The sequence below is a fragment of the Anser brachyrhynchus genome, assembly GCF_964034855.1.
Source record: "Anser brachyrhynchus genome assembly, contig: SCAFFOLD_49, whole genome shotgun sequence".
In the NCBI taxonomy this organism is placed as follows: domain Eukaryota; kingdom Metazoa; phylum Chordata; class Aves; order Anseriformes; family Anatidae; genus Anser; species Anser brachyrhynchus.
The window spans coordinates 981,261-1,003,016 of NW_027664038.1; the positions used below are offsets into that span (position 1 = coordinate 981,261).

Below are 21,756 nucleotides of genomic sequence, written 5' to 3' on the forward strand. Positions count from 1 at the left end.
GGATACTAGGTGGGTTCGGTGGAAGGCTAGTCCTAGTCCGCTGAAAATGAAGGCTGAGTAGAAGCTTAAATGTAGGGGCGACATAAGAAAGTTACAGGGTTGGCTGTAATCTGCTGGGTCGAAACCAGCTATCTTTTTGGTTAGACTAACTTTCTGTTATTCTGCTCATTCTAGGCCCCCTTGAATTCACTCGTAGGCCAGTCCGAGTGTTAGGAGAAGGAGGATCGCTACAGTTCAGGTGAGGGTCATTAGGGGGGATTGGAGTTGGACGGCTCATGGCAGGGGGAGTAGGAGGGCGATTTCTAGGTCGAATAGGACGAACAGGATGGCTACTGAGGAAGAATCGGACTGAGAATGGTAATCGAGCAGATCCAAGTGGGTCGAATCCACATTCGTACGGTGAGAGTTTCTCTGAGTCGGGGTTTATTTGGGCGAGTCAGAAGTTTAATGCGGTTAGGGCGGCGCTTAGGATTGATGATAGGGCGAATATGAACATGAGTGCGTTCATTGCTCTCCTCTGGGTTTATACCAGATTCTAGAGATTGGAAGTCAATTGTAATTAATATACTAGAAGAGCAAGATCCTCATCAGTAGATGGTTATGTAGAGGAATAGTCAGATGACGTCTACGAAGTGTCAGTATCAGGCTGCTGCCTCGAATCCGAAGTGGTGGTCTGATGTAAAGTGGAACTTGATCAGTCGGAAGAGGCAGACGGTCAGGAAGGAGGATCCGATGATTACGTGGAGTCCGTGGAATCCAGTGGCAACGAAGAAGGTAGATCCGTAGACGCTATCGGCGATTGAGAATGGGGCTTCGTGGTATTCTATTGCTTGTAGGGCTGTGAAGTAGAATCCCAGGAGGATCGTTAGGGTTAGGGCGTGGATGGCGTGTTTTCGGTTTCCTTCTGTGATGCTGTGATGGGCTCACGTTACGGTAACGCCTGAGGCTAGTAGGATGGCTGTGTTTAGTAGGGGGACTTCTATCGGGTTGAGTGGTTTAATTCCTGTTGGGGGTCATTGGCCTCCTAGTTCTGGGGTTGGGGCCAGGCTCGAGTGGAAGAACGCTCAGAAGAACCCTAAGAAGAAGAATGCTTCGGATGTGATGAAAAGGATTATGCCGTATCGTAGGCCTTTTTGGACTGTGGGAGTGTGATGGCCTTGGAAGGTGCTTTCTCGTACAATGTCTCGTCATCATTGGAGTATTACTAGGAGTATTGAGATGAGGCCTAGGGTTAGTAGTATGGATGAGTTGTAGTGGAATCACATGATTAATCCTGAGGTTGTGAGTAGGGCGGCGGCTGCCCCGAAGATTGGTCAAGGGCTTGGGTCAACTATGTGGTATGAGTGTGCTTGGTGTGCCATTAGATGTTTTCTTGTAAGTATAGGCTTAGAAGGAGCACGAAGACGTAGGCCTGGATTATGGCTACTGCTACTTCTAGGATGGTTAGGAGTAGTAGGATGATTATTGTTAGGATGGATACTGCAGGAAGGGTGGGTATTAATGCAATGGAGGCTGTAGAGATGAGTTGGATGAGTAAGTGTCCTGCTGTAAGGTTGGCTGTAAGGCGGACTCCGAGGGCTAGGGGGCGGATTAGTAGGCTGGTTGTTTCGATCAGGATTAGTGCGGGGATTAGGGGTGTAGGGGTACCTTCGGGTAATAGGTGGGCTAAAGAGGCTGATGGTTGGTTTCGTAGGCCTGTTAGTAGTGTGGCGAGCCATAGTGGGAAGGCTAGGGCTATGTTCATAGATAGTTGGGTGGTTGGGGTGAATGTATATGGAAGGAGGCCTAGAAGGTTGATTGTAAGAAGTATGATTATTAGGGATGTAAATATTATGGCTCATTTGTGGCCATTTTTGTTGAGTGGGACTATTAGTTGTTTTGTGATTAGGTGAAGGAGTCATGTTTGGATAGTAGAAAGGCGGTTGTTGATTCATCGGTTGTTTGGGGACGGGAATAGTAGGGCTGGGAAGAGTAGGGATAGTAGGATTAAGGGGATGCCGAATAGATTGGGGCTGGAAAATTGGTCAAAGAAGCTTAGGTTCATGGTCAGGATCATGGTGTGGGTTTGGTAGTGAGGGAGGTCTTATTTGATGGGGGGTTGGTTGTGGTGAAGGCTAGTAGTTTTGGTTGGATGAGGAGTGCTAGGGTTAATCAGGTTATAATTATGATTGAAAATCATGGTGCGGGGTTAAGCTGTGGCATATCATTAAGGAGGGGGAAGTCCCTCTTTGGCTAGCTTAAAAGGCTAGTGCTGTTGCATAGCTTCTTAATGATTAGGATGATGATAGAAGGGACGATCAGGCCTCGAAATGTGGGAGTGGGGTTGATTCTACTACAATGGGTATGTAGCTGTGATTAGCCCCGCAAATTTCTGAGCATTGTCCGTAAAAAATCCCAGGCCGGGTGGTAATGAATGAAGTTTGGTTTAGTCGGCCTGGGATTGCGTCTGTTTTAACTCCGAGCGTTGGGACTGCTCAGGAGTGGAGTACGTCTCCTGCAGTAATGATCACGCGGATGGGGGATTCTATTGGGATAACTACGCGGTGGTCAACTTCTAGCAGTCGGAAGTGGCCGTTGGGTAAGTCTGGGGTGGGCACTATGTAGGAGTCGAATGATAGGTCTTTGAAGTCTGTGTATTCGTAGCTTCAGTATCATTGGTGGCCGATGGCTTTTAGGGTGAGGTCTGGTTCATCGATTTTGTCCATTATGTAGAGGATTTGTAGGGATGGGAGGGCGAGGAGTACCAGGACGATAGCAGGTAGGATTGTCCAGATCAGCTCTACTTCTTGGGCGTCTACAGCATTGGACGAGAGTTTTTCTGTTAGTATGTGGGCTAAAAGGTAGAGAACTAGGCTGCAGATAGCTAGGGCAACGATTAGGGCGTGGTCGTGGAATTCAACGAGTTCTTCTATGATGGGTGATGAGGCGTCTTGGAATCCTAGTTGGGAGTGGTTGGCCACATGAGATGTACAGGATTTTTACCTGTGATTTAGTCTTGACAAGGCTATGTAATTGGTTTACTAACGTCTCATAAGAAAGAAGCATGAGCGGTTAATGCAGTTGGCTTGAAACCAGCATGTGAGGGTTCGATTCCTTCCTTTCTTGTACTTGGACGAAGGCCGGTTCCTCGAAAGTATGGTATGGGGGAGGGCAGCCGTGGATTCATTCAACGTTTGTGGTAGTTAGTTCTGGTTGTAGGACTTTTCGTTTGGCCGAAAAGGCTTCTCAGATGATGAATATTAGTATGATTACGGCTACTATTGAGATTAGGGAGCCGATGGAGGAAATGGTGTTTCATAGTGTGTAGGCGTCGGGATAGTCCGAGTATCGTCGGGGTCTTCCTGCTAGGCCTAGGAAGTGCTGGGGGAAGAACGTTAGGTTTACTCCTGTAAATATTACCCCGAAGTGGGCTTTTGCTCATGTTTGGTGTAGGGTAAACCCAGTGAGTAGTGGGAATCAGTGAGTAAATCCTGCTAGAATGGCAAAGACGGCGCCTATGGATAGGACGTAGTGGAAGTGGGCAACTACGTAGTACGTGTCGTGCAGGGCGATGTCTAGGGAAGAGTTTGCAAGAACGATTCCTGTTAATCCTCCGATGGTAAATAGGAAGATAAATCCTAGAGCTCATAGTATTGGGGGGGTCTCATTTGATTGTTCCTCCGTGCAGGGTGGCTAGTCAGCTAAATACTTTGATTCCGGTAGGGATGGCAATGATTATAGTGGCTGATGTAAAGTAGGCTCGGGTATCAACGTCTATTCCTACTGTAAACATGTGGTGAGCTCAGACGATGAATCCTAGGAAGCCGATGGATAGTATGGCTCAGACTATTCCCATGTAGCCAAAGGGCTCCTTTTTGCCTGAGTAGTACGTGACTACGTGTGAGATGATTCCAAACCCCGGTAGGATCAGAATATAGACTTCTGGGTGTCCGAAGAATCAGAATAGGTGTTGGTACAGGATTGGGTCTCCTCCTCCAGCGGGGTCGAAGAATGTGGTGTTTAGGTTTCGATCAGTTAGTAATATTGTAATACCGGCGGCGAGTACGGGGAGTGATAGAAGGAGTAGGATGGCGGTAATTAGTACGGATCAGACAAATAGTGGGGTTTGGTATTGTGAGAGTGCGGGGGGTTTTATGTTGATGGCTGTGGTGATAAAGTTGATGGCCCCAAGGATGGAGGAGATACCGGCTAAGTGGAGTGAGAAGATAGCCAGGTCTACTGAAGCTCCGGCGTGGGCAAGGTTACCTGCTAGGGGAGGGTAGACAGTTCAGCCTGTGCCGGCGCCAGCTTCTACAGTGGATGAGGCTAGTAGGAGGAGGAATGATGGGGGGAGGAGTCAAAAGCTTATGTTGTTTATTCGCGGGAATGCTATGTCGGGGGCACCGATTATGAGGGGGACTAATCAGTTGCCGAATCCTCCGATCATGATGGGTATGACTATAAAGAAGATTATTACAAAGGCGTGAGCGGTAACGATTACATTGTAAATTTGGTCGTCGCCTAGGAGAGTTCCTGGTTGTCCTAGTTCTGCGCGGATTAATAGGCTGAGTGCGGTGCCGACTATTCCTGCTCATGCCCCGAAGATGAGGTACAGGGTGCCAATATCCTTATGGTTAGTGGAAAATAGTCATCGGTTGATGAAGGTGACGGGTAAGATGGCTGAGTGTTGAAGCGTTAGGCTGTAGTCCTTTTTACAGAGGTTTAATTCCTCTTCTTATCGGCTCTGTAGTGAAATTCATGTTGAGTTGCAAGCTCATCGATGCGCACTAGGGTGCGTCAGGGTCTTTGTAGGCAGAAGCCAATTGGTTTAGGCATTTAGCTGTTAACTAGAGTTTTGTGGGATCGAAGCCCATCTGTCTAGGGAGGCTTTAGCTTAATTAAAGCGTCTGACTTGCATTCAGAAGATACAGGTTAATATTCTGTAAGTCTTAATGTGCAGAAACTAAGAGGGTTTAACTCTTATTTAAGGCTTTGAAGGCCTTCGGTTTGGGGTGTTATCCTAAGTTTCTAGACAATGGCATGTATTATTGGGGACAGGGGAAGTAAGAGGATTGATAGTGAGGCAAGGACCGCAGTAGGTGTGCTTGGGGCTTTGCTAGTGTATCATTGTTTTATGTGGTTAGAGGAGTTGGGGGGAAGGGTAATTGTTGAGTGGTATGCGAGGCGTAGGTAGAAGAAGAGGCTGAGCAGTGATAGCATGGCAATTGCCATGGCTGCTGGTGTTATTTCCTGTTTAGTTAGTTCTTGGATGATAAGTCACTTTGGTATAAAGCCTGTTAATGGGGGGAGGCCTGCTAGGGATAAAAGTACTAGTATTAGGGTGGCGTTTAGCACTGGGGTTTTTGTTCATGAGGTTGTGATCATGGATAGGTTAAGGGCTTTGATTTTGTTAAGGGCTAGGAATACGGCTGATGTTATGATTGTGTATAGGTAGAAGGTAAGTAAGGCCAATTTGGGGCTGTAAACTAGGATGATGGCGATTCAGCCTAAGTGGGAGATGGACGAGAAGGCTAGGATTTTGCGTGTTTGTGTTTGGTTCAGTCCTATTCAGCCTCCTAGTGCTGTTGAGGCTAGGGCCATGGCGGTGAGTAGAGCTGGGTCGAGGGATTTGGATGTTAGTAGGAGCAGGGTTAGTGGGGGGAATTTTATGAGGGTCGAGAGTAGCAGGGCTGTTATTAGTGGCGATCCTTGTAGTACTTCTGGGAATCAGAAGTGAAATGGCACTAGGCCCAGTTTAATAGCGATTGCTGCTGTCAGTAGTAGACAGGAGGTTGGGTGGTTTATTTGTGTGATGTCTCATTGGCCGGTGACTCAGGCATTGGTTATGCTAGAGAATAGGACCAGGGCGGAAGCAGCTGCTTGGGTTAGGAAGTATTTCGTTGCGGCTTCTACTGCTCGTGGGTGGTGGGATTTGGCAATTAGGGGAATGATGGCTAGTGCATTGATCTCCAGTCCTGTCCAGGCCAGAACTCAGTGGTTGCTGGAAATTGTGATTGTGGTGCCCAAGATGAGGCTGAAGGTTATGATTGGGGTCGCGTAAGGGTTCATTAGTAGAGGAGGGGGTTAAACCATCATTTTCGGGGTATGGGCCCGATAGCTTGATTAGCTGACTCTACTAGAAAATAATATAAGGGAAGTATGGAGAATTTTGATTTCTCTTGTGTGGGTTCAATTCCTACTTTTCTAAGGTCAACAGGAAATGAGAGGGCTGTTATACCTCTATGTTCACTTTATCATAGTGACCCTTTGTAGTTCAGGCACATTTCCTTATGTAAGGAGGTAGGCCTGCATAGCAGATAGGTATGCTGATGTGTCAGAGGCACAGAGCTAGTGTGAGGGGTAGGAAGTTTTTTCATAGTAGGTGCATTAGTTGGTCATATCGGAATCGTGGGTATGAAGCTCGGACCCATAAGAAACCAGAAGATAGTAGGAGGACTTTTGTGGCTAGGATGACGGGGAATAGTTCTGTGGGTGGCCCTAGGGCGCTTGGGTTTAGGAATATGATGGCTGTAAGTGTATTTATTAGCATAATGTTCGCATATTCAGCTAGGAAGAATAAGGCGAAGGGTCCTGCGGCGTATTCAACGTTAAACCCTGAGACTAGCTCAGATTCACCCTCTGTGAGGTCAAAAGGAGCTCGGTTTGTCTCTGCTAGGGTGGATACGTATCATATTATTGCTAGGGGTCATGAGGAGAAAATGAAGTATAGAGGCTCCTGTGCGACGGCAAAGGAGCTGAGTGTGTAGCTTCCGCTTAGTATGATTATTGATAGCAGGATTATGGCCAGTGTCACTTCGTATGAAATGGTCTGTGCTACTGCCCGTAGGGCTCCGATTAGTGCGTATTTTGAGTTCGAGGCTCAGCCTGATCATAGGACTGAGTAGACGGCTAGGCTTGACATGGCTATTAGGAAGAGAACTCCGAGGTTTAGATCTGCTAGGGGAAATGGGAGTGGTAGTGGTGCTCAAGTGGTGAGGGCTAGGACAAGGGCTAGTATTGGTATCAGAATGAATAGAAGTGGGGAAGAGGTAGAGGGTCGGATGGGCTCTTTGGTAAATAGTTTCAGTCCGTCCGCAAATGGTTGAAGTAGGCCAAAAGGCCCGACAACGTTAGGGCCTTTGCGGGATTGTATGTAGCTTAGGATTTTCCGTTCTACTAGGGTTAGGAAGGCTACGGCAATCAGGATTGGGATGATGTATAGGAGGGATATAACGAGGCAGCTTAGTGTTGTTATTTGAATCATGGGTGAAGCTAGGGAGAGGATTTGAACCTCTGGGGAAAGGGCTTAAGCCTTCTGCACTTGCCGGGCTCTGCCACTCTAGCTGGTCCTTTTCTAGGATTGAAAGTGGTGGGGGAAGGCCCTCTTCACGGTTTAGTTGGTTTCACTGCTTAGAGGGGGGGGGCGTGCTTGTGGTATTGGCCCCACTTTCCCGGTCCTTTCGTACTGGGGAGAGTGTGTCATAGATAGAAACCGACCTGGATTGCTCCGGTCTGAACTCAGATCACGTAGGACTGTTAATCGTTGAACAAACGAACCCTTAATAGCGGCTGCACCATTAGGATGTCCTGATCCAACATCGAGGTCGTAAACCCCCCTGTCGATATGGGCTCTTGAGGGGGATTGCGCTGTTATCCCTGGGGTAGCTTGGTCCATTAATCAATTATATTGGGTCTGGTCACTGTTAGCACTTTGAGGGGTAGCTCTAGGTAAAGAGGTATGGTCTTGTTTTTGGAGGATTTGTTCTCCTCCAAGGTCGCCCCAACCGAAAAATATCGACCAGGCTCTGCGATGGTAGTGGCCCCAGTGGGGTTGATTGAGGATTCGCGGTGGTCGTTGATTTTTAAGTTCCACAGGGTCTTCTCGTCTTATGTTCACATCCCCGCTTTTGCACGGGGAGATCAATTTCACTGATTATCTGTGAGAGACAGTTAAGACCTCGTTTAGCCATTCATACAAGTCTCGATTTATGGGACAATTGATTGCGCTATCTTTGCACGGTTAGGATACCGCGGCCGTTAAACCTAAGTCACCGGGCAGGCATCACCTTCAATACTTGTTTAATTTGCTGAAGGCTATGTTTTTGGTAAACAGTCGGGCCTTATTAATTTGCCGAGTTCCTTTCACAGATTTTAATCGCTCTTATAGGCGCTCCTGAGTCGGGTTAACAGGGTTAGTTAATACGTGGTCTTGTAGGGGTTTTTGTATCTGTCTAGGTCTGTTAATAATGTTTCTATGTAAGCTTGCGCCGTTAGAGGGGTGTGGCCCTGAGTTACTTATTTTAGCATTAATTCTCCTATATTCATAGGTTGACCTGTTTGTGATAAGGGAATCATCTTATTTTGGTATTTTTAGGTGGTGGAGCTTTGACGCACTCTTTTTTGATGGCTGCTTTAGGGCCCACGGTAGGATCAGTAGTAAGAATTATCCGCTAGTCGAGGTTGTGTCCTTTTTTAATGGAGCTGTCCCTCCATTAAATAGCTCTTAATCATCTCATTAGGGTTCAGGATGTCCGGTAGGGAGGATTAAGGGGGAACTTAGATTCGTTTCACAGGTAACCATCTATCACCCAGCTCGGTTGGCTTTTCACCTCTACTGACAAGTCATCCCACTCTTTTGCAACAGAGACGGGTTCGCTCTCTTTAACTGCTTGAAAGTAGCTCGCTTGGGTTTCGGGGGGGCAAACTTTAGTTCACTTTGCTTGGTTGTTCTCGCTAAACCATGATGCAAAAGGTACAAGGGTTGATCTTTGCTGTCTGTCGCTTTGATTGTTTCACTGCTATTTCATCTTTCCCTTACGGTACTGGGGTCTCTATCGCGTCTAAGTGTCTTTTCTATCGCCTATACTAAGACTGTAAAATGCTTTAGTTTAATTAGTTTAGTAAATTCTTTAGTTTTGGTGTACTATTTGTGTGGTTGAGCTAGAGGGGGGGCTTCAAGACGATCCGGTCTAGTAGATATCTTTCAGGTGTAAGCTGAACTGGAGGGGAGGTGTAAGCTGGACTGACTGCACTGCATCCCCAGTGGTGCCAGTGCACTCTCTGGACTCACTGCACTGCATCCCCACTGGTGCCAGTGTACTCTCTGGACTCACTGCACTGCATCCCCAGTGGTGCCAGTGCACTCACTGGACTCACTGGACACATCCCCAGTGGTGCTAGTGCACTCTCTGGACTCACTGCAGTGCATCCCCAGTGGTGCCAGTGCACTCTCTGGACTCACTGCACTGCATCCCCAGTGGTGCGTGTACTCTCTAGACTCACTGCAGTGCATCCCCAGTGGTGCCAGTGCACTCTCTGGACTCACTGCACTGCATCCCCAGTGGTGTCAGTGCACTCTCTGGACTCACTGAAGTGCATCCCCTGTTGTGCCAGTGCACTCTCTGGACTCAATGCACTGCATCCCCAGTGGTGCCAGTGCAATCTCTGGACTCACTCAAGTGCATCCCCAGTGGTGCCAGTGCACTCTCTGGACTCACTGCAGTGCATCCCCAGTGGTGCCAGTGCACTCTCTGGACTCACTGTACTGCATCACCAGTGGTGCCAGTGCACTCTCTGGACTCACTGCAGTGCATCACAGGTGGTGCCAGTGCACTCTCTGGATTCACTGCACTGCATCCCAAGTGCTGCCAGTGCACTCTCTGGACTCACTGCACTGCATCCCCAGTGGTGCCAGTGCACTCTCTGCACTCACTTCTCTGCATTCCCAGTGGTGCCAGTGAAGTCTCTGGACTCACTGCACTGCATCCACAGTGGTGCCAGTGCAATCTCTGGACTCACTGCAGTGCATCACCAGTGGTGCCAGTGCACTCTCTGGACTCACTGCACTGCATCCCCAGTGGTGCCAGTGCACTCTCTGGACTCACTGCAGTGCATCCCCAGTGGTGCCAGTGAACTCTCTGGACTCACTGCAGTGCATCCCCAGTGGTGCCAGTGCACTCTCTGGACTCACTGCAATGCATCCCCAGTGGTGCCAGTGCACTCTCTGGACTCACTGCACTGCATCCCCAGTGGTGCCAGTGCACTCACTGGATTCACTGCACTGTATCCCCAGTGGTGCCAGTGCACTCTCTGGACTCACTGCACTGCATCCCCAGTGGTACTAGTGCACTCTCTCGAGTCACTGCACTACATCCCCAGTGGTGCCAGTGCACTCACTGGACTCACTGTACTGCATCATCTGTGGTGCCAGTGCACTCTCTGGACTCACTGCAATGCATCCCCAGTGGTGCCAGTGCACTCTCTGGACTCACTGCAATGCATCCCCAGTGGTGCCAGTGCACTCTCTGGACTCACTGCACTGTATCCCCAGTGGTGCCAGTGCACTCACTGGATTCACTGCAGTGCATCACCAGTGGTGCCAGTGCACTCTCTGGACTCACTGCACTGCATCCCCAGTGGTGCCAGTGCACTCTGTGGACTCACTGCACTGCATCCCCAGTGGTGACAGTGCACTCTCTGGACTCACTGCAGTGCATCCCCACTGGTGACAGTGCACTCTCTGGACTCACTGCAGTGCATCCCCAGTGGTGCCAGTGCACTCTCTGGACTCACTGCACTGCATCCCCAGTGGTGCCAGTGCACTCTCTGGAGTAACTGCAGTGTATCCCCACTGGTGCCAAAGCACTCTCTGGACTCCCGGCACCGCATCCCCAGTGGTGCCAGTGCACTCTCTGGACTCACTGCACTGCATCCCCAGTGGTGCCAGTGCACTCTCTGGAGTCACTGAAGCGCATCCCCAGTGGTGCCAGTGCACTCTCTGGACTCACTGCAGTGCATCCCCAGTGGTGCCAGTGCACTCTCTGGACTCACTGAAGTGCATCCCCAGTGGTGCCAGTGCACTCTCTGGACTCACTGAAGTGCATTCTCAGTGGTGCCAGTGCACTCTCTGGACTCACTGCAGTGCATCCCCAGTGGTGCCAGTACACTCACTGGACTCACTGCACTGCATCCCCAGTGGTGCCAGTGCACTCTCTGGACTCACTGCACTGCATCACCAGTGGTGCCTCTGCACTCTCTGGACTCACTGCACTGCTTCCCCAGTGGTGCCAGTGCACTCACTGGACTCACTGCACTGCATCCCCAGTGGTGCCAGTGCAATCTCCGGACTCACTGCACTGCATCCCCAGTGGTGCCAGTGCACTCTCTGGACTCACTGAAGTGCATTCTCAGTGGTTCCAGTGCACTCTCTGGACTCACTGCACTGCATCCCCAGTGGTGCCAGTGCACTCTCTGGACTCACTGAACTGCATACCCAGTGGTGCCAGTGCACTCTCTGGACTCACTGCACTGCATCCCCAGTGCTGCCAGTGCACTCTCTGGACTCACTGCACTGCATCCCTAGTGGTGCCAGTGCACTCTCTGGACTCACTGCAGTGCATCCCCAGTGGTGCCAGTGCACTCTCTGGACTCACTGCACTGCATCCCCAGTGGTGCCAGTGCACTCACTGGACTCACTGCAGTGCATCCCCAGTGGTGCCAGTGCACTCTCTGGACTCACTGCACTGCATCCCCAGTGGTGCCAGTGCACTCTCTGGACTCACTGCACTGCATCCCCAGTGGTTCCAGCGCACTCTCTGGACTCACTGCACTGCATCCCCAGTGGTGCTAGTGCACTCTGTGGACTCACTGCAGTGCATCCCCAGTGGTGCCAGTGCACTCTCTGGACTCACTGTACTGCACCCCCAGTGGTGCCAGTGCACTCTCTGGACTGACTGCACTGCATCCCCAGTGGTGCCAGTGCACTCTCTGGACTCACTGCACTGCATCCCCACTGGTGCCAGCGTACTCTCTGGACTCACTGCACTGCATCCCCAGTGGTGCCAGTGCACTCACTGGACTCACTGGACACATCCCCAGTGGTGCCAGTGCACTCTCTGGACTCACTGCAGTGCATCCCCAGTGGTGCCAGTGCACTCTCTGGACTCACTGCACTGCATCCCCACTGGTGCCAGTGTACTCTCTGGACTCACTGCAGTGCATCCCCAGTGGTGCCAGTGCACTCTCTGGACTCACTGCACTGCATCCCCAGTGGTGTCAGTGCACTCTCTGGACTCACTGAAGTGCATCCCCAGTTGTGCCAGTGCACTCTCTGGAGTCACTGCACTGCATCCCCAGTGGTGCCAGTGCACTCTCTGGACTCACTGCACTGCATCCCCAGTGGTGCCAGTGCAATCTCTGGACTCACTGCAGTGCATCCCCAGTGGTGCCAGTGCACTCTCTGGACTCACTGTACTGCATCACCAGTGGTGCCAGTGCACTCTCTGGACTCACTGCAGTGCATTCCCAGTGGTGCCAGTGCACTCTTTGGAGTCACTGCACTGCAGCCCCATTGGTGCCAGTGCACTCTCTGGACTCACTGCACTGCATCACAGGTGGTGCCAGTGCACTCTCTGGACTCACTGCACTGCATTCTCAGTGGTGGCAGTGCACTCTCTGGACTCACTGCAGTGCATCCCCAGTGGTGCCAGTGCACTCTCAGGACTCACTGCACTGCATCCCCAGTGGTGCCAGTGCACTCTCTGGACTCACTGCACTGCATCCCCAGTAGTGACAGTGCACTCTCTGGACTCACTGCAGTGCATCCCCAGTGGTGCCAGTGCACCCTCTGGACTCACTGCACTGCATCCCCAGTAGTGCCAGTGCACTCTCTGGACTCACTGCAGTGCATCCCCAGTGGTGCCAGTGCACTCTCTGGATTCACTGCACTGCATCCCCAGTGGTGCCTGTGAAGTCTCTGGACTCACTGCAGTGCATCCCCAGTGGTGCCAGTGCACTCTGTGGACTCACTGTACTGCATCCCCAGTGGTGACAGTGCACTCTCTGGACTCACTGCAGTGCATCCCCAGAGGTGCCAGTGCACTCTCTGGACTCACTGCAGTGCATCCCCACTGGTGCCACTGCACTCTCTGGACTCACTGCACTGCATCCCCAGTGGTGCCAGTGCAGTCTCTGGAGTAACTGCAGTGCATCCCCACTGGTGCCAAAGCACTCTCTGGACTCACTGCAGTGCATCCCCAGTGGTGCCACTGCACTCTCTGGACTCACTGCAGTGCATCCCCAGTGGTGCCAGTGCACTCTCTGGACTCATTGAAGTGCATTCTCAGTGGTGCCAGTGCACTCTCTGGACTCACTGCACTGCATCCCCAGTGGTGCCAGTACACTCACTGGACTCACTGCAGTGCATCCCCAGTGGTGCCAGTGCACTCTCTGGACTCACTAAACTGCATCACCAGTGGTGCCACTGCACTCTCTGGACTCACTGCACTGCTTCCCCAGTGGTGCTAGTGCACTCACTGGACTCACTGCAGTGCATCCCCACTGGTGCCAGTGCACTCTCTGGGCTCACTGCAGTGCATCCCCAGTGGTGCCAGTGCACTCTCTGGACTCACTGCACTGCATCCCCAGTGGTGCCAGTGCTCTCTCTGGAGTCACAGCACTGCATCCCCAGTGGTGCCAGTGCAATCTCTGGACTCACTGCACTGCATCCCCAGTGGTGCCAGTGCACTCTCTGGACTCACTGCACTGCATCCCCGGTGGTGCCAGTGCAGTCTCTGGAGTAACTGCACTGCATCCCCAGTGGTGCCAGTGCACTCTCTGGACTCACTGCACTGCATGCCCAGTGGTGCCAAAGCACTCTCTGGACTCACTGCACTGCATCCCCAGTGGTGCCAGTGCACTCTCTGGACTCACTGCACTGCATGCCCAGTGGTGCCAGTGCACTCTCTGGACTCACTGTACTGCATACCCACTGGTGCCAGTGCACTCTGTGGACTCACTGCACTGCATCACCAGTGGTGACAGTGCACTCTCTGGACTCACTGCAGTGCATCCCCAGTGGTGCCAGTGCACTCTCTGGACTCACTGCACTGCATCCCCAGTGGTGCCAGTGCACTCTCTGGACTCACTGCAGGGCATCCCCAGTGGTGCCAGTGCACTGTCTGGACTCACTGCAGTGCATCCCCAGTGGTGCCAGTGCACTCTCTGGACTCACTGTACTGCACCCCCAGTGGTGCCAGTGCACTCACTGGACTGACTGCACTGCATCCCCAGTGGTGCCAGTGCACTCTCTGGACTCGCTGCACTGCATCCCCACTGGTGCCAGTGTACTCTCTGGACTCAATGCAGTGCATCCCCAGTGGTGCCAGTGCACTCACTGGACTCACTGGACACATCCCCAGTGGTGCCAGTGCACTCTCTGGACTCACTGCAGTGCATCCCCAGTGGTGCCAGTGCACTCTCTGGACTCACTGCACTGCATCCCCAGTGGTGCCAGTGTACTCTCTGGACTCACTGCACTGCATCCCCAGTGGTGCCAGTGCATTCTCTGGAGTCACTGCACTGCATCCCCAGTGGTGCCAGTGCACTCTCTGGACTCACAAAAGTGCATCCCCAGTGGTGCCAGTGCACTCTCTGGACTCAATGCACTGCATCCCCAGTGGTGCCAGTGCACTCTCTGGACTCACTGCACTGCATCCCCAGTGGTGCCAGTACACTCTCTGGACTCACTGCACTGCATCACAGGTAGTGCCAGTGCACTCTCTGGACTCACTGCACTACATCCCCAGTGGTGCCAGTGCACTCACTGGACTCACTGTACTGCATCATCTGTGGTGCCAGTGCACTCTCTGGACTCACTGCAATGCATCCCCACTGGTGCCAAAGCACTCTCTGGACTCACTGCACTGCATCCCCAGTGGTGCCAGTGCACTCTCTGGACTCACTGCACTGTATCCCCAGTGGTGCCAGTGCACTCTCTGGACTCACTGCACTGCATCCCCAGTGGTGCCAGTGCACTCTGTGGACTCACTGCACTGCATCCCCAGTGGTGACAGTGCACTCTCTGGACTCACTGCAGTGCATCCCCAGTGGTGACAGTGCACTCTCTGGACTCACTGCAGTGCATCCCCAGTGGTGCCAGTGCACTCTCTGGAGTAACTGCACTGCATCCCCAGTGGTGCCAGTGCAGTCTCTGGAGTAACTGCAGTGCATCCCCACTGGTGCCAAAGCACTCTCTGGATTCCCGGCACCGCATCCCCAGTGGTGCCAGTGCACTCTCTGGACTCACTGCACTGCATCCCCAGTGGTGCCAGTGCACTCTCTGGACTCACTGCAGTGCATCCCCAGTGGTGCCACTGCACTCTCTGGACTCACTGCAGTGCATCCCCAGTGGTGCCAGTGCACTCTCTGGACTCATTGAAGTGCATTCTCAGTGGTGCCAGTGCACTCTCTGGAGTCACTGCACTGCATCCCCAGTGGTGCCAGTACACTCACTGGACTCACTGCACTGCATCCCCAGTGGTGCCAGTGCACTCTCTGGACTCACTAAACTGCATCACCAGTGGTGCCACTGCACTCTCTGGACTCACTGCACTGCTTCCCCAGTGGTGCTAGTGCACTCACTGGACTCACTGCAGTGCATCCCCACTGGTGCCAGTGCACTCTCTGGGCTCACTGCAGTGCATCCCCAGTGGTGCCAGTGCACTCTCTGGACTCACTGCACTGCATCCCCAGTGGTGCCAGTGCTCTCTCTGGAGTCACAGCACTGCATCCCCAGTGGTGCCAGTGCAATCTCTGGACTCACTGCACTGCATCCCCAGTGGTGCCAGTGCACTCTCTGGACTCACTGCACTGCATCCCCGGTGGTGCCAGTGCAGTCTCTGGAGTAACTGCACTGCATCCCCACTGGTGCCAAAGCACTCTCTGGACTCACTGCACTGCATCCCCAGTGGTGCCAGTGCACTCTCTGGACTCACTGCACTGCATGCCCAGTGGTGCCAGTGCACTCTCTGGACTCACTGTACTGCATACCCACTGGTGCCAGTGCACTCTGTGGACTCACTGTACTGCATCCCCAGTGGTGACAGTGCACTCTCTGGACTCACTGCAGTGCATCCCCAGGGGTGCCAGTGCACTCTCTGGACTCACTGCAGTGCATCCCCAGTGGTGCCAGTGCACTCTCTGGACTCACTGCACTGCATCCCCAGTAGAGCTAGTGCACTCTGTGGACTCACTGCAGGGCATCCCCAGTGGTGCCAGTGCACTGTCTGGACTCACTGCAGTGCATCCCCAGTGGTGCCAGTGCACTCTCTGGACTCACTGTACTGCACCCCCAGTGGTGCCAGTGCACTCACTGGACTCACTGCACTGCATCCCCAGTGGTGCCACTGCACTCTCTGGACTCGCTGCACTGCATCCTCACTGGTGCCAGTGTACTCTCTGGACTCAATGCACTGCATCCCCAGTGGTGCCAGTGCACTCACTGGACTCACTGGACACATCCCCAGTGGTGCAAGTGCACTCTCTGGAGTCACTGCACTGCAGCCCCAGTGGTGCCAGTGCACTCTCTGGACTCACTGCACTGCATCCCCAGTGGTGCCAGTGTACTCTCTGGACTCACTGCAGTGCATCCCCAGTGGTGCCAGTGCACTCTCTGGAGTCACTGCACTGCATCCCCAGTGGTGCCAGTGCACTCTCTGGACTCACAAAAGTGCATCCCCAGTTGTGCCAGTGCACTCTCTGGACTCAATGCACTGCATCCCCAGTGGTGCCAGTGCACTCTCTGGACTCACTGCACTGCATCCCCAGTTGTGCCACTGCACTCTCTGGACTCACTGCACTGCATCACAGGTAGTTCCAGTGCACTCTCTGGACTCACTGCACTACATCCCCAGTGGTGCCAGTGCACTCACTGGACTCACTGTACTGCATCATCTGTGGTGCCAGTGCACTCTCTGGACTCACTGCAATGCATCCCCACTGGTGCCAAAGCACTCTCTGGACTCACTGCACTGCATCCCCAGTGGTGCCAGTGCACTCTCTGGACTCACTGCACTGTATCCCCAGTGGTGCCAGTGCACTCTCTGGACTCACTGCACTGCATCCCCAGTGGTGCCAGTGCACTCTGTGGACTCACTGCACTGCATCCCCAGTGGTGACAGTGCACTCTCTGGACTCACTGCAGTGCATCCCCAGTGGTGCCAGTGCACTCTCTGGAGTAACTGCACTGCATCCCCAGTGGTGCCAGTGCAGTCTCTGGAGTAACTGCAGTGCATCCCCACTGGTGCCAAAGCACTCTCTGGACTCCCGGCACCGCATCCCCAGTGGTGCCAGTGCACTCTCTGGACTCACTGCACTGCATCCCCAGTGGTGCCAGTGCACTCTCTGGACTCACTGCAGTGCATCCCCAGTGGTGCCACTGCACTCTCTGGACTCACTGCAGTGCATCCCCAGTGTTGCCAGTGCACTCTCTGGACTCATTGAAGTGCATTCTCAGTGGTGCCAGTGCACTCTCTGGAGTCACTGCACTGCATCCCCAGTGGTGCCAGTACACTCACTGGACTCACTGCACTGCATCCCCAGTGGTGCCAGTGCACTCTCTGGACTCACTAAACTGCATCACCAGTGGTGCCACTGCACTCTCTGGACTCACTGCACTGCTTCCCCAGTGGTGCTAGTGCACTCTCTGGGCTCACTGCAGTGCATCCCGAGTGGTGCCAGTGCACTCTCTGGACTCACTGCACTGCATCCCCAGTGGTGCCAGTGCTCTCTCTGGAGTCACAGCACTGCATCCCCAGTGGTGCCAGTGCAATCTCTGGACTCACTGCACTGCATCCCCAGTGGTGCCAGTGCACTCTCTGGACTCACTGCACTGCATCCCCAGTGGTGCCAGTGCAGTCTCTGGAGTAACTGCACTGCATCCCCACTGGTGCCAAAGCACTCTCTGGACTCACTGCACTGCATCCCCAGTGGTGCCAGTACACTCTCTGGACTCACTGCACTGCATGCCCAGTGGTGCCAGTGCACTCTCTGGACTCACTGTACTGCATACCCACTGGTGCCAGTGCACTCTGTGGACTCACTGTACTGCATCCCCAGTGGTGCCAGTGCACTCTCTGGACTCACTGCAGTGCATCCCCAGTGGTGCCAGTGCACTCTCTGGACTCACTGCAGTGCATCCCCAGTGGTGCCAGTGCACTCTCTGGACTCACTGCACTGCATCCCCAGTAGAGCTAGTGCACTCTGTGGACTCACTGCAGGGCATCCCCAGTGGTGCCAGTGCACTGTCTGGACTCACTGCAGTGCATCCCCAGTGGTGCCAGTGCACTCTCTGGACTCACTGTACTGCACCCCCAGTGGTGCCAGTGCACTCACTGGACTCACTGCACTGCATCCCCAGTGGTGCCAGTGCACTCTCTGGACTCGCTGCACTGCATCCCCACTGGTGCCAGTGTACTCTCTGGACTCAATGCACTGCATCCCCAGTGGTGCCAGTGCACTCACTGGACTCACTGGACACATCCCCAGTGGTGCCAGTGCACTCTCTGGACTCACTGCACTGCAGCCCCAGTGGTGCCAGTGCACTCTCTGGACTCACTGCACTGCATCCCCAGTGGTGCCAGTGTACTCTCTGGACTCACTGCAGTGCATCCCCAGTGGTGCCAGTGCACTCTCTGGAGTCACTGCACTGCATCCCCAGTGGTGCCAGTGCACTCTCTGGACTCACAAAAGTGCATCCCCAGTTGTGCCAGTGCACTCTCTGGACTCAATGCACTGCATCCCCAGTGGTGCCAGTGCACTCTCTGGACTCACTGCACTGCATCCCCAGTTGTGCCAGTGCACTCTCTGGACTCACTGCACTGCATCACAGGTAGTGCCAGTGCACTCTCTGGACTCACTGCACTACATCCCCAGTGGTGCCAGTGCACTCACTGGACTCACTGTACTGCATCATCTGTGGTGCCAGTGCACTCTCTGGACTCACTGCAATGCATCCCCACTGGTGCCAAAGCACTCTCTGGACTCACTGCACTGCATCCCCAGTGGTCCCAGTGAACTCTCTGGACTCACTGCACTGTATCTCCAGTGGTGCCAGTGCACTCTCTGGACTCACTGCACTGCATCCCCAGTGGTGCCAGTGCACTCTGTGGACTCACTGCACTGCATCCCCAGTGGTGACAGTGCACTCTCTGGACTCACTGCAGTGCATCCCCAGTGGTGACAGTGCACTCTCTGGACTCACTGCAGTGCATCCCCAGTGGTGCCAGTGCACTCTCTGGAGTAACTGCACTGCATCCCCAGTGGTGCCAGTGCAGTCTCTGGAGTAACTGCAGTGTTCCCCACTGGTGCCAAAGCACTCTCTGGACTCCCGGCACCGCATCCCCAGTGGTGCCAGTGCACTCTCTGGACTCACTGCACTGCATCCCCAGTGGTGCCAGTGCACTCTCTGGAGTCACAGCACTGCATCCCCAGTGGTGCCAGTGCACTCTCTGGACTCACTGAAGTGCATCCCCAGTGGTGCCAGTGCACTCTCTGGACTCACTGAAGTGCATTCTCAGTGGTGCCAGTGCACTCTCTGGACTCACTGAAGTGCATCCCCAGTGGTGCCAGTGCACTCTCTGGACTCACTGAAGTGCATTCTCAGTGGTGCCAGTACACTCACTGGACTCACTGCACGGCATCCCCAGTGGTGCCAGTGCACTCTCTGGACTCACTAAACTGCATCACCAGTGGTGCCTCTGCACTGTGTGGACTCACTGTACTGCATCCCCAGTGGTGCCAGTGCAATCTCTGGACTCACTGCAGTGCATCCCCAGTGGTGCCAGTGCACTCTCAGGACTCACTGCACTGCATCCCCAGTGGTGCCAGTGCACTCTCTGCACTCACTGCGCTGCATCCCCAGTAGTGACAGTGCACTCTCTGGACTCACTGCACTGCATCCCCAGTGGTGCCAGTGCACTCTCTGGACTCACTGCACTGCATCCCCAGTAGTGCCAGTGCACTCTCTGGACTCACTGCACTGCATCCCCAGTGGTGCCAGTGCACTCACTGGATTCACTGCATTGCATCCCCAGTGGTGCCAGTGCACTCTGTGAACTCACTGTACTGCATCCCCAGTGGTGACAGTGCACTCTCTGGACTCACTGCAGTGCATCCCCAGTGGTGCCAGTGCACTCTCTGGACTCACTGCAGTGCATCCCCACTGGTGCCAGTGCACTCTCTGGACTCACTGCAGTGCATCCCCAGTGGTGCCAGTGCAGTCTCTGGAGTAACTGCAGTGCATCCCCACTGGTGCCAAAGCACTCTCTGGACTCACTGCAGTGCATCCCCAGTGGTGCCACTGCACTCTCTGGACTCACTGCAGTGCATCCCCAGTGGTGCCAGTGCACTCTCTGGACTCATTGAAGTGCATTCTCAGTGGTGCCAGTGCACTCTCTGGACTCACTGCAGTGCATCCCCACTGGTGCCAGTACACTCACTGGACTCACTGCACTGCATCCCCAGTGGTGCCAGTGCACTCTCTGGACTCACTAAACTGCATCCCCAGTGGTGCCACTGCACTCTCTGGACTCACTGCACTGCTTCCCCAGTGGTGCCAGTGCACTCACTGGACTCACTGCAGTGCATCCCCACTGGTGCCAGTTCACTCTCTGGGCTCACTGCAGTGCATCCCCAGTGGTGCCAGTGCACTCTCTGGACTCACTGCACTGCATCCCCAGTGGTGCCAGTGCGCTCTCTGGAGTCACTGCAGTGCATCCCCAGTGGTGCCAGTGCAATCTCTGGACTCACTGCACTGCATCCCCAGTGGTGCCAGTGCAATCTCTGGACTCACTGCACTGCATCCCCGGTGGTGCCAGTGCACTCTCTGGACTCACTGCACTGCATCCCCAGTGGTGCCAGTGCACTCTCTGGACTCACTGCACTGCATCCCCAGTGGTGCCAGTGCACTCTCTGGACTCACTGCAGTGCATCCCCAGTGGTGCCAGTGCACTCTCTGGACTCACTGAAGTGCATTCTCAGTGGTGCCAGTGCACTCTCTGGACTCACTGCAGTGCATCCCCAGTGTTGCCAGTACACTCACTGGACTCACTGCACTGCATCCCCAGTGGTGCCAGTGCACTCTCTGGACTCACTAAACTGCATCACCAGTGGTGCCACTGCACTCTCTGGACTCACTGCACTGCTTCCCCAGTGGTGCCAGTGCACTCACTGGACTCACTGCAGTGCATCCCCACTGGTGCCAGTGCACTCTCTGGGCTCACTGCAGTGCATCCCCAGTGGTGCCAGTGCACTCTCTGGACTCACTGCAGTGCATCCCCAGTGGTGCCAGTGCACTCTCTGGACTCACTGCAGTGCATCCCCAGTGGTGCCAGTGCACTCTCTGGACTCACTGCACTGCATCCCCAGTAGAGCTAGTGCACTCTGTGGACTCACTGCAGGGCATCCCCAGTGGTGCCAGTGCACTGTCTGGACTCACTGCAGTGCATCCCCAGTGGTGCCAGTGCACTCTCTGGACTCACTGTACTGCACCCCCAGTGGTGCCAGTGCACTCACTGGACTCACTGCACTGCATCCCCAGTGGTGCCAGTGCACTCTCTGGACTCGCTGCACTGCATCCCCACTGGTGCCAGTGTACTCTCTGGACTCAATGCACTGCATCCCCAGTGGTGCCAGTGCACTCACTGGACTCACTGGACACATCCCCAGTGGTGCCAGTGCACTCTCTGGACTCACTGCACTGCAGCCCCAGTGGTGCCAGTGCACTCTCTGGACTCACTGCAATGCATCCCCAGTGGTGCCAGTGTACTCTCTGGACTCACTGCAGTGCATCCCCAGTGGTGCCAGTGCACTCTCTGGAGTCACTGCACTGCATCCCCAGTGGTGCCAGTGCACTCTCTGGACTCACAAAAGTGCATCCCCAGTTGTGCCAGTGCACTCTCTGGACTCAATGCACTGCATCCCCAGTGGTGCCAGTGCACT

The 21,756-nt window shown here is 54.0% G+C and overlaps 1 long non-coding RNA gene across 1 annotated transcript in view; it reads left to right on the plus strand.

Annotated features, from left to right (window-relative positions):
- Window positions 1-2,506: 2,506 nt before the first annotated feature.
- LOC308186467 overlaps window positions 2,507-21,756 on the plus strand; it is a 76,014-nt gene continuing 56,764 nt past the window's right edge. The window contains exon 1 of the long non-coding RNA XR_013944068.1: window positions 2,507-4,460. This is a non-coding gene — a long non-coding RNA (uncharacterized lncRNA). The remainder of the gene's footprint in view (window positions 4,461-21,756) is intronic.